The sequence below is a fragment of the Corvus brachyrhynchos genome, unplaced genomic scaffold, assembly GCF_000691975.1.
Source record: "Corvus brachyrhynchos isolate BGI_N302 unplaced genomic scaffold, ASM69197v1 scaffold56, whole genome shotgun sequence".
Lineage (NCBI taxonomy): Eukaryota > Metazoa > Chordata > Aves > Passeriformes > Corvidae > Corvus > Corvus brachyrhynchos.
Genome location: NW_008238664.1, coordinates 9,540,462 through 9,552,730, shown reverse-complemented (window position 1 = coordinate 9,552,730; position 12,269 = coordinate 9,540,462). Strand labels below are relative to the sequence as shown.

Below are 12,269 nucleotides of genomic sequence, written 5' to 3'. Positions count from 1 at the left end.
CTTGTAATGAATTAGCATAATTTTGGTGGAATTTGGAAACTGGTAGTAAAGTTTGTTTTTAAAACACGTATTTATTTCTCTTAGTGATACAGTAGAAGCTGAAACTAAAATAAGAACAGAAGTCTCTTCCTTTTCTCCTTCAAATTCTTTTGGAAAGAACACAAGATTTGACTTTCACATCTTATAAAGGTATAATAAGGCAGATGTCCCTCTTTTTGAAATATCTGTCTTAATTAATTAGAAAAACTGAGTAACTCTTTGGGTTTGTACATTGCTTGAACCCAAAGTTGGAGATTAGCAGTCTCATCTGTGGTGGTGCTTGTCTACATCTTGCAAGAGAAACACAATTGAAAGGGCTCTTAACTTGGTTTGATTTTTCTAATAAAAGTATTTTTTTTTTTTTAATTCAAGTCAGGAAATGGAAAAGTGAATGTTCTCAAGCTAACACTAGCTCAGCTTCTTTACACAAATAGATTTTTTCCCCCAGTAGATTTCTAAAGCTTATTATATTACCATTTGTTTTGCTCTGCATGGAGGAAATTCCCTTCCTTGCAAGGTATACACTGCCTTCTGTACACTGTTAGAAACTAAACAATACTAATAGCAATGATTAAAGGATCAGATGTACAGTTCAATTAGTAGAAGTGGGCTTTCATTTCCTGAGTCTTGATTGGGGATGATATTGATGTGATCTTAATTTTAACTGTGTATATGTTTCGAAACGTAAATATAAAACAGCACATCCAGAAAATGTCACCAGGCATGAGTGGGATGTGCTAGGCTGTGTATCCCTCTGACACAAGAGCAAACAGCAAGGAAATAAGCAGCTAAGTTATTTGATACCCTGTGCTTCACTCAGGTCTGCATCGCAGCCTTATCTTCCTCCCTTTCATCACACGCAGCTCACATATCATTACCCTCCCCCATGCAAGCAATTTTGTTATCAGCCACAATTATTATTTGCCAACATACTGAAGAGAAATCATAGAACTGAAGTTTATAGATTAAAACTGTCATACAGTTCAACTACACCCTGCGTATTTCTGCTCATGAGTTGTGCTGGCTAGTGCAAGCTCGGCGATGAGACCATGTAGAAGGGCTTTTAAAAGTTCTTCTCAGGGTTTTTCTGCACTTCTGAGGACTGAAGAGGTGTCCTCAGCATTGAGTGTGCTGCCCTCTGCTGCTGCGTCCCTGCTCGTTGTAGCCTCCGCTCATGGGGAGCATCCCTCCCCCGGGCCAGGAGCCTCTTTGCAAGACCAGGGCTGGTGGAGGTGAGGTCAAGCAAGAAGCAGCAAGATTCAGGTCTGCCTGCAGCATAGCACGGGAGCAGACCAAGGGCTGGAGCTTAAATACAGCTCCTAAGCTGAGGGGCAGAGGCAGGTTCCTTGCAGCTCTTTTCCCTGCAGCCGATCCAGGGTTACCCAGCAGTGTTACCAGAGCTAGCCATGAGCACAGGCGGCTAACGCCCAGGATGGGCCCGGGGAAAGAGGGCAGGATGCCTCTGTGCCTCAGGCAGGGCTCTGTCATACACTCGTCTCTAGAGAGATAGGTTATCAATATAAATGGAGTTTAATTACTGTCTCTTCCTTCCCTGTTGAGAAATGGTGGGAGACTGGAACCAGGACATGGGGAACTGGCACCAGTGGGAAATTATCCCAAGTAGCATTTGTCTCTTATTGGCCACTTCTGAAACCCACACAGTGAGATTTACTATCATCAGAAGAGAAAATGTGGATCTGAACATTGCAGATCTGGTGACAATTCTGATCTTAGTGACTAATGCTCCCAGGGGAAAGGGAGGAGGTGATGCCTTGTGTGGGAAAATAGAGGTAAATGAAAACTGAGCTGGAGAAAAGTCAACTTTAAGAATTCTTTAACATTCTCAAGTCTTATAATAGACCTATTGCAACTCCAGAACTTCTGCTCAGATTTCAGAAAATAAGCTCCCATCCAGTATTTGACACTTTTGCTGCTCCCTGAAATTGTAAATTTTCCCCTCCTGTCTTAAGGTTCATGAACTATAATAGCAGCCTAAATATTTCACCTTTCTTTTGTCATTTTGTTTCTGTGGGAGTTGGGAAGCTGAGTTGTTTAACATATGAAAAGTGAATAATTAGGAGACCTCAATCCCTTCCCTAACGGATGTGAATGCCAAGAGTAGCTAATAATGAGGAGGAGACTTGCATTTGTTGATTTTTGTTAAGAAATGCAAGAAAGAAAGGAGAGAAAAGTGGTTTTCTCCTTTGTTTCCTCTGGAAAAGAATAGCAAACAGGCTGTAATATAATATTACTAATATTGGTCAAGGAAGAAGATATATTACAACAATGTAATTCCAGAGGTTCATTAAAGAATGGCTAATTGAAGGCCAAACAGTTCAAAAATGTGCCCTCAGGACTCTTTTTGTCCCTGCCGTTCATCACGTGGAATGATAACTTTTGCTTCTTCTCAATAATTATAAGGTGATCCATTTTATTTCCTAAAATTAATGAATTAAAGATGGTGAATTTTCCTTTCTATAGAAAGAAAGCAGAAAGAATACTAGAAAAGAAAAGGTCTAGAACTGCTATTTGGGTATCTTTCAGTCAGTGAGGAGGACCCCTGTGGTGTTATATTCAGAGACATTTATTCACTGTCTCAAAGTGAATCTTTTCTCAAAAATCTAAATTTCAGTTGTCAAAATTTTCTCCTTTCAGATATAGCAACAGAAGACTTTAAAGCCATGGGAATAACTTTTGGCTTGAATTTCAATGCATATCTCCAGGGACTATAAACTCAATTCAAACTGCTTTCTACTGAACAAATTGCAGGTAATACAACATAGTCCAGAAATTCTTTTCAGAGCCAGGCCTTGCCCAATCCACCACCACACACACTGTGAGGAAGGTGAAAGACGAACCCTCAGTACTCCAGACAGACACTTAAAATGCCTTTTGCTTATGTTCCCTGGCATTGGTTCTTTTTCACTCTACATCAGTTTTGCATGTTTTTAGCCCCTGGTGCTTGTTTCTATCTCTCTTTTAAACTGAGTTACTCATAGCTGTCTCTTGGTTTCATGGTACACAACACTTTCGCTCCAACTTTGGTTCCTTTGTTTTGGCTGGTGTGCTTTAGAATTCTCGAAGTGTTTTTCCATTTCAGGCAAGGAGGTCTCTGAAAAACACAGGCCAGTCATCACAGCTTGATGCGGCATGACACTTTTGTTGGCTGTGAATGTGCTGAGGAGCTGTTAACATGAGGATTTTACATCTCTGTATAACATAGATGTGTGTGTACAGTCCTGGCTATGGCCTGTGTGGTGCATAGACACACAGTCTTCTCTCTGCAGGCCACCCTAATTCGTGAGGTACAGCTTTCTTCCTACACAAGAGGTTTCTGGGACCATGACCATTCATAATCATCATTAAACATTAAGGAATGATAATCCAGTGTCCTTGTAGGCATTATCATTTTGGTTTCAACTGTGTTGTGCATACTTCTTGTTCATCTCAGTGTAAGGATTTCTGTAGCACTGCCTGCTGTTTGATACCAGACAGAAGATGACCTTCACAGGTGATGAGCTTGTTTCTCAGAAAGCTAATGTGCTGAAAGAAGCTTTGCTCAGCCTTCCAGCTGCAGTGCCACAGCAGTCATATAATGCAATACAGTGGGAGGAGCATGTGTTAAAATGCTTATGAGAAGGACATATAAGTGTCATTAACTGAAATAAATTAATCAGTTATTTTTACATGTGTTGGGAAGGAGCAGCCTAAAACAGCAGTTCATTCCATCACAGACAGCAGCACAACCATGATGTGCTATTTTACCAAACCAGAGAACTCATCCTATCCAAGTCTTCACATGTATCACACTGTGCAGTGTTTTTTTATCCTGCATACACATTAAAAAGGAACAGAAAACAAGAAAATCACAAACCCTCAAGGTCAGTCAGTCTAAATAATGACAGGCAATACAAATGCGTTTTTATACATAAACAGAAAAGGAGTGGGGAAGGTCTTTCTCATTATGCCAAATGGCAGTCTGGCTATGATTTAATGCATTTGAAATTAAGTCTGTCTCTTCAGCTGTACATTTTTACTAGGTCTGCAGAACAGACTGGCAGACAGTATGAGCAGATGCTTCTGGTTGGATCAGGATAAATTTCTTTGTGCTGGCTTTTTGGTCTGATAAAGTCTTTTGAATCTTTTTGCAGGATGACAGCAGCCATGAGCTTTAGGTGTTTTCCAGATGAAGTGTTGGACCAAATGAGTCTACTGGTGTATCATTGTAAGGAGTCTGTAAAGGCAGCTTCTGTTTAAAGATCCCTGATTACTGCATAGGTGAAGAACAAATATGACTCCATGACTTCAGTATCTTTCTCCTTCTTTCCATTTTCTCATGGCCCCTAAAAAAATGCCATTTTTCTTGTGAATTCTTGTGATTTTTTTCACCCAGTCAGTGCAACATCTGGTCCTTTAGGGATTTACAGTATGTGAAATCAACACCTTGTTTCATAAGTAACCCAAAGAAATGGAGAATGTGGTTTGGTGTTTTTTTCTTCAGAATTTGAAGAAGTAGTAACCTACTCTTTTTCCTTCTGCCTTAGGTGTGTTGGTGTTCCTGGACAGTTCTAGTGGTAAGATATTTATCAGTACTCAAACTCAAAAAGTCCCAGATCCCTGTTTCCATCCCACAAGCAGACCCTGATGACAATGACATTTTCCTGAAGAGTGTGGAAAACACATTTTGCAGCCATCTATTATGAGCTGTTGTCTATCATACTTCAATACATAGCAATTTAAAAGCACTTCCAGAATGACATGAGACACAGTATAGCCAAAATCATGGCTGGGTATTGTTGACTGATATATTAGAGGTGCAATTCATTATTGCTGATGTAAACAGTTCAAAAGCTTAAATTTTTACTTTAAATCAGAAAATTATCTAGAATCCCTAAAAAGTGATTATGCTTGCTTAAAAGTCCAAATAAATTGAATTTATTAGAAAGGAACAAGAAAAAAGGGTTTAAAAGGCCCTTCTTGATAATTCTCTATATGCATGATTTTTCTTTGTTCCTCTTTTTTGTTCCTTTTCTTTTTTTTTTTTTTTTTTTTTTTTTTTCTACTTAGAAGCTTTGTTATCTGGATCTTTAGTTCTTCCTGCTCTTTTCATATCTTAGCTACTCTTTCAGCAAGAGTTTATGGCCTGTGAGCCAATTGCCTTTTTCTTCTTTAATTATGGAAGCTGAAGGCCACTTTGTCTGCCCTGAGTGCCTAATTGAAGGAGGACCATGCCTGCCTTTTTGTTCCTGCCTAGCTTGCCAAGAGTGTGGTGCACTGCACAGAAGGGACAACAGCTTCTTTGGTGATTTCTTTTCAACTAGTGTCCCAAAGTAAAAGGGGGAGCCAGTAAGGAGATTATAGTGTTCTGTCCCTTATTTAGGAGCGATTGTGATGGCTTAGTCTAGGTTAAGTATATGTAGCATGTTCTTCAGTTTTTCTTTTACATTGGCAGAAGATATGGAAAGAACTTTTTAAGGAGTTCACTTAACATATCCTGTCTCTCTCTTTTTCCCCATACTAAAAGGGGAAAGGGGTTATATTCACAAAGAAAGCTCCTAATTTCTACTGTTTCATCACTAAGTGATATTTTTCTCATGAGTTTATTTTGAAAGAAGTGTTTGTGTGGTCACTGCAAGCTGGTTGTTTGGCTTTTTATATGCCATTCCTATAAATCAGCCAGAATGTGACTTTGAACAATAATTATCTCCATTCAAGTTTTATTATTTATTTGCCTTTGTTTAATATATTTGCCCAGTTTGATATCTGAATGAGTCATTGTTTTATAGAAGGCATGTCTTTAAAATTATTCAATACAGTGATAAGATTTCTAAGCAGGGGAATCACTCTTACAGTATTTATGCTAAAATGACAATCAGACACTCTAGTTCTACCCTGAGATACTTGCTAAATTGGTAGTGGGATTGAACTTGGCTCTGACTTTTCAGAACATGCAGATCTTATGACTGAGTCATGAAAGGTGAACTGTCACATATCAAAGCTTAATTATTGTTTAAGTTTATTCTTCAGTCATTCTCCTCTGATTTGCTCATACTAAAGAAAAGATATTTCCTGTTGTGATGTCTTTTATTTTCCCAGGAACAAATCCAATGATGCCAAAGTAAGCTGTGGTTGCAGTTTAGTGACAGAATACAAAAAAAATTGGGATAATTAAGTTATGCTATGAATATTGGTAATAAATTGTGTTGTCTCATGTAAGCACTTGGGACTTCTGTTGTCTTTTTCTTTCTAGTGCCTCATTTTTTCACAATATTGGAAGCTTGGCCATGTGCAGAGATTCTCTTATCTAAGGATACCAGCTGTTTACTGGAGGATGAAACTAGTTGTTCCTTTCTCAAGCAATGTCTGTCACAAGGAGACAAAAATGTGTGTATGACTTGATTTGTTTTCATAATGATGAATGTAGTTTAGTTGGGAAATTGATTATAAAAATAGAAACCAGGCTTTGAAAAGCAATTTGAAGATACAGTGTAGATCTGTTATGATCATTTCAAGGCTACTGAGAATATTTCACTTAATGTAGTTAATCTTTTCAGTGTCTAGCAATAATGTTAATGTGGGAAGCCAATGTTGAGAGTAGGATGCACGCTTGATATGCACCCAAATTATATGCTAACTACTTAATGTATTATTTCCATGGAATGAGTGCATAGAATGCAAATGTAATATAAAGCTGAGACATCAATCTTCAGAATATACAAGTATCAGCACTGAAGAGCAGTAATCTCATTTAGACTTTCTTCGAATAATGTTGAGAGGAGATTTTGACTCTCTACTGGTTTAGAGGCATAAGCAGCAATTTGAGAGTCAGGATCTATCAGATTAAGGCTACCTTTGAACCATGTTTCAAGTCCCAGCCTTGAAATATCTCAAAGCCTAAGCCAAAAGACGTATTTGTTGTATCAAGGGAGTACTGTCTTTGTATTACGCAGACAGGGACTGGGCTGTGTGCCATGCTTTTCCTCCACTCCTTCATGTGGTCAGTGTTGGTCACTGTTACTCTGTATTAATTCTGACCAAATTAAGGAAGCATCCTCTCTGTAGCTATGGAACAACTCTCTACCTGTTGATATCAACAAACTACGTGGTGTTTATCTTACAAACTGTATGCACGTTGGCTAGGCAGACCAGTTACTTCAAATTTGCTCAAGGCTTTATGTTCTCAGTACACTGCTGCCTTCTTTGAAAGTTCTTCCACCAAATGAGGAAATGAAGCAGGTGTCATTCAAACAAACAAACAAGTATACGAGAAAAGTAAAATTATCTTGGTCTTAAGTATGTTTGTTTGCCTTTTAGCATGCTAGAATTGTAAACTTTCAAGTTCTCTCGATTGAGTGTTGTCTTTATACATTCACTTCTGTGGTTATTTTGCTTTCGACAAAAGTAAGAGGGAGGCAAGAGAGGCATTGACAACAGCCCTAAGGAGGTGGAAAGTATATTTGAGCATGAGACTTGTTTTCTGTGATTTGGTTTAATCAAAATCAGTATGGAAATGCCTGTCTCTGCTTTGAGTTTTATTAGTCTGTGTAAAACTTTGCCATTTCATCTCTTTACTTTGCCTGACATATTTAATTTTTGTGGCATAAATGAGTCCATATCTTTAACAGAAGAAAATGTTGTAGATTATGAAAAGATTCAATTTTCTTTACAAAAAAACCCAGACATATTCTTCTTGATTCTAAACCCTAAGTATGTGTGAATCCACTGAAACAAATACCACTTTAGCTGAGAAGACCAACAGAACATCTACAGATTCTTTCCAGGCTGAGACTCTCTCATTCTGTGAAGACCCAAGACTTGGTCAGGTCTCTGCACTTCTCAGGTGCTGCAATAGCAATTTTCAAGGCACTCTTTTGGGATATTTGGATACACACTGTTGGACACAGAAGACCTGGGATGCCTCATGGGTTTTTTCGTTTGTTTCCAATTCTATTGTACTGTTTTGCCAGCCTGAGTACAAGACTTCCTTGGGAGATGGGAGGGGCTGCAGGTAGAGTTAGAGGTGATTGCCCATGTTTTATTAAACACCAGTTTTTGCAATCCTTCTACACAATGACGTCTTCAAAACGTGATGGAGAATTAGTTAATCTGAAGCATGTTTAGCTTTGCGTGCAAGTGCAGATCTGGTTGTACATAAAAGAATTTAAACAGAGTTGTCATGCTAGCATTTAAATCTTTTCTTTCCTGCACAGCACCACAGTGGGTGTGTTACATAAATTGCCACAATGGGGTGTATTTCAGATCCTTCGTCTCAGAGCCCATCTGTCATTGTAAGTGGCACAGTCACCTGCGCATCACTTCTGCAGCAGTGTGTGCAGTAGATGGGGTACATCCCAATGAAGTTAACAACAGGAGCAGCTCTTCATACAGCTGACTTGGAAAGACTTAGTAATCAAGTCACTCTTTCAGATGGGAACAAACACCACAAATAGATTGTTCTTTCTGTCCAAGAGAACACCAAATGCTTTCTGTATTGCTTCAGAAAAGAGCAAACTAGTTCCCTGAGGGATATTTTTCTACTCAGTAGAATCCAACATTGCTTCTGTGAGCTCTTCTCTACTGTCTCTTACCTTTGACAGGTAATCACAGAATTCTAATAAGATAAATTATCCTCAAGTCCTTGAATGGATCTAGACAGGATTCAGCATTTTCATTTCACACATTTACATTTGTCTCTTCATTTTCCTTCCACCCTTGTATTTCCTTTAACTTGACAAAGTGGTAGTAAGACAGGCATGCTGTTGACCATTTCTAATATTATTTGTCTGGAGAGTTTATTGGGTTTGAGAATATGTATGCATTTCTGTATTTGTCTAACTTTTCCTTGTTCCCTATTTAATGCAAACTGTGTAAGTTGTTGAAAGAGGAACTTGACAGTGTGGATGTGTGCTCACAATTTGCTCAAAGAATTCCAACTATGGGTCAGAGATTTTTCTCTCTAATCAGTGACAATGTACATAACCTTTCTGTCTGCTGTAAATGTTCCTGTCTGTAAAATGAGGTTTTACTTGTCTGCCTCACAGGCATGTTGAAGCTTAATTAGTGTAGGTAATAAATGCTAAATATTATTTTAAAAGATCTATTGCTCTCTAAAATGGTCAAGTTTGGATCTTAATTCACAGCTTTATGAGCGAGGGTTCAGTATTGACTACCTTAGATTTTCGCAAAACCTCTCCTGAATTTAATAAGGGATTTAACAAAATAACTCTTGAAAACACTTAGGATTCTTCTTAATAAAAAGCTAACTTGTACTTGCATAAAACTCAGGGAACTGTGCACATTATCAGAGTTTTCTTGAATGACAGTCTTTGAAATGCAAATGTTGTACAGGTCTTCCTTGTCTGAAGAATATATGGTTGTTATTGTATTACCATATGTAAAATGTTTTTCTGCACATATTTTCTTAAATTATTTTCTTCAGACTCAGATATACAGAAAGAGCATCATTTAAAAATCACATTCATGTGGCATTCTTTCAACATTTCATAAGTAAAAATAAATTACACAGTGGAAATTGATTCAATTTTTTAAGTTGGGAGAGCAAAGAGTAAAATATTGGAGTTTTGGAGTTCCTGGACTTGTGCCTCATCATGTTTGATCATGTTTAATCCATTTGTCAGAATTCCTTGGAAGATAAGCATTGCATTTCTTTGTTTTCTCTTCTTGTTTCAAACCTGGTCAAAGAGATCGTACTTTTTTTTTTTTTTTTTTAAATATATATCAAAGGTATTTCTGGAAAATTCTATCAATAAAGTTAAAATATTCAATATAACCCCAAGAAACAATAGGTCTTCTGCAAAGTTTAGAGAACAGTAAGAGGAGCTTTTTAGAGAAACTTCATATCTACTGTAAAGTTAGTTTTGTGTGTTTTGAATGCAATTTTCCTTTTTCTGCTCTTGTACTTTTTCTTGAGGCCACTTTTTGCTTTGTGGTATCTAATTAAAATTAACCTTACTTTATTCAGGGATTCTGAGAAAGTTCCTCCCATGAATTCTTCTAATCTAAGGGTTGTCTAAAGCTCCAAGATGAAAATGTGGTTGCAGGTGTCATTCTTTTCTACAATGTAAGCTTCTTTGGCAGTGTTAAAAATCATCTCATCCTTGGGGTTCATGTCAAGGCTCTGGGATTCTTCCAGAAGCTAAGAATCATAATAAATCTTGTTTCAATGTATTTTTTCATAGTTAGGAACATTTTTGAACTTGCCTGTGTAAATACCCAACAATAAATAGAAAACAATAAAATAAACCCCACCAGAGTTCCCTTCATTTTAATCCTTCAAACAACAGTTTAATGTGTACTTGCTGATGTGCCAAAATTCGTGGTGGTGGTTGTTGTTTTCAGTGCATGCACTGCAGTAACTTTAGATAGTTGCATTCACGGCTGTGCCAGATGATCTACAGAAGTGGTCATACATAAGCTCGCACACATGTTCAAGTAGACATGGCTCAAAAAGGATTTATCTTTTGGTAGTTAGTTGCTGATTTCCAATGATAAGAAGGTGCCCTTGTACACTGGTGCAATTGTTAGGTACAACAGTAATGGCATTCAGGTTAGTTGTCTTCTAGCAAAAATTGCAATGTCTGAAAACCGTCCTTTTAGGATGGAGAATGAAATATGTTCAAGGATTTTCTGTCTAGCACAGTTCTGTCTCTCCATCTATTTGAAGGGGAAAATCTGCTTGTACATGATCTGCTGAACTGTCATATGCAGTTAGTTATGTCCCTGATTCAGAGCTGCCGCTCTTCTGGATGCATCTCATGCTTTCATTCATTAAGGAAGATTTCCAGCAAATGGTTTTATAGCTGCATATTTTAGCAAGTTGAGATGTCACTGAAAACAAAGCAGCAGAGCACTTCTGTATTCTCTAATATTGACCCAAATGAAGTAAGTGCTTAACTTTAGGAGCTTTAAACTGGCTCTGAATGACTGATCTGACACTTCATGCTGCACATCCTGTATTTTGGTATTTCTTTTCTTGTTCGGAAGCAAGTGACTTCTTAGTTTCCACTTACTGTACAAGAGAAATTCTTCGTGATCCTAAAGATAGTCTAAAAGGTTGCCTTATTGCTCTTTCTAAATATATATTTAAAGATCTCAGTGGAGATTTTTGGTTGTCTTTATCAGGAAATGATGGATACCTAAGATAGCAAATTCCTGATGCTACTGGCTTTGGTCCTGATAAAACAAACAGAAAATACACTACTGGCTTCTAGAGCTGGTGTGTAAGTAAATCAGGAGTTCATTTGGACATGAGGAAATGGAATGAATATATATCAGGAGAAGTTCAGAGTTAGCACTTGAAAAAGGTTCCTCACGCAGAGGGTGTTTGATCGCTTGAATGGGCTTCCCTGGGAAGTTGTCATAGTACCAAGCCTGACAGTTAAAGAATGTTTGGATGAAACTCTTAGTAATACGATTTAGTTATAGGTAGTCCTCTGAGGAGCAGTGAGTTGGATTTGGTGATAGTTATGGGTCCCTTCCAACTTGAGATATTCTATGATTCAAGTCTGTAGTTTTTGACTGATTGAACTAGGATTGCAAACTTTAAAACATTTTGTAGTTCATGTCTCACAGGAGGTTGCAGATTTTCAGTATTTGATTAAACACACTTGATGTGGAGGATGGTTTTGGAAAATCAGAGAAAAAAGCAAACTGTTTTCCCCAGAAGGAAAAATTGATAAAACACTATATGAGTGAAAAGAAGGATGCTTCTTTTATCTTTTAAAGGAGAATATGTGTCCAGGAAAAATACTTTTATTTTCTTTTGTGGGTAGTTTGCAGGCTGGTATGTAGAAACCAATGATTATATAGTCTCTTTCTTTAGCTATGTACTCTGCTCCCCTGCCCCTTTCCACTCTAATCTGAAGAATGAGAAAAAGGGTCTCATTGCTGAAGAACTGTTGAGGAAGGGGAATTCTCTGTAGATATTTTTTTTTTAACTACAAATTTTAATGAATAAATGTGAGATCTAAAAGTGTTGGCCTCCAGTGCCTAAGCTAAAAGACAAACAGTGTTTGCGTGAGGTCTACCTGCAGATTGTGACGAGGGAAGGATTGTCACACTCTGAGCTTGACCTATTTTCCTTATTTGATGAAGAGAATGAGTGAATGTCCTGGATGCCCGTCAGCTGCATGACTGAAGAATCATTTATATTAGAAGAGATTTAACTAAAAGAGTATAGCAACAAATATTTGCTTTCTTTAGTTAGCACA

The 12,269-nt window shown here is 37.7% G+C and overlaps 1 long non-coding RNA gene across 15 annotated transcripts in view; it reads left to right on the top strand.

Annotated features, from left to right (window-relative positions):
* Positions 1-12,269, top strand: part of LOC108447571 — a 115,127-nt gene that overhangs the window by 21,057 nt on the left and 81,801 nt on the right. For 12 of the 15 annotated variants that reach the window (XR_001863215.1, XR_001863218.1, XR_001863216.1 and 9 more), the window contains 5 exons: positions 85-189; positions 2,695-2,808; positions 4,191-4,317; positions 4,584-4,613; positions 6,290-6,423. This is a non-coding gene — a long non-coding RNA (uncharacterized LOC108447571). The remainder of the gene's footprint in view (positions 1-84; positions 190-2,694; positions 2,809-4,190; positions 4,318-4,583; positions 4,614-6,289; positions 6,424-12,269) is intronic. The other 3 variants (XR_001863217.1, XR_001863225.1, XR_001863220.1) reach the window with 3 other exon arrangements.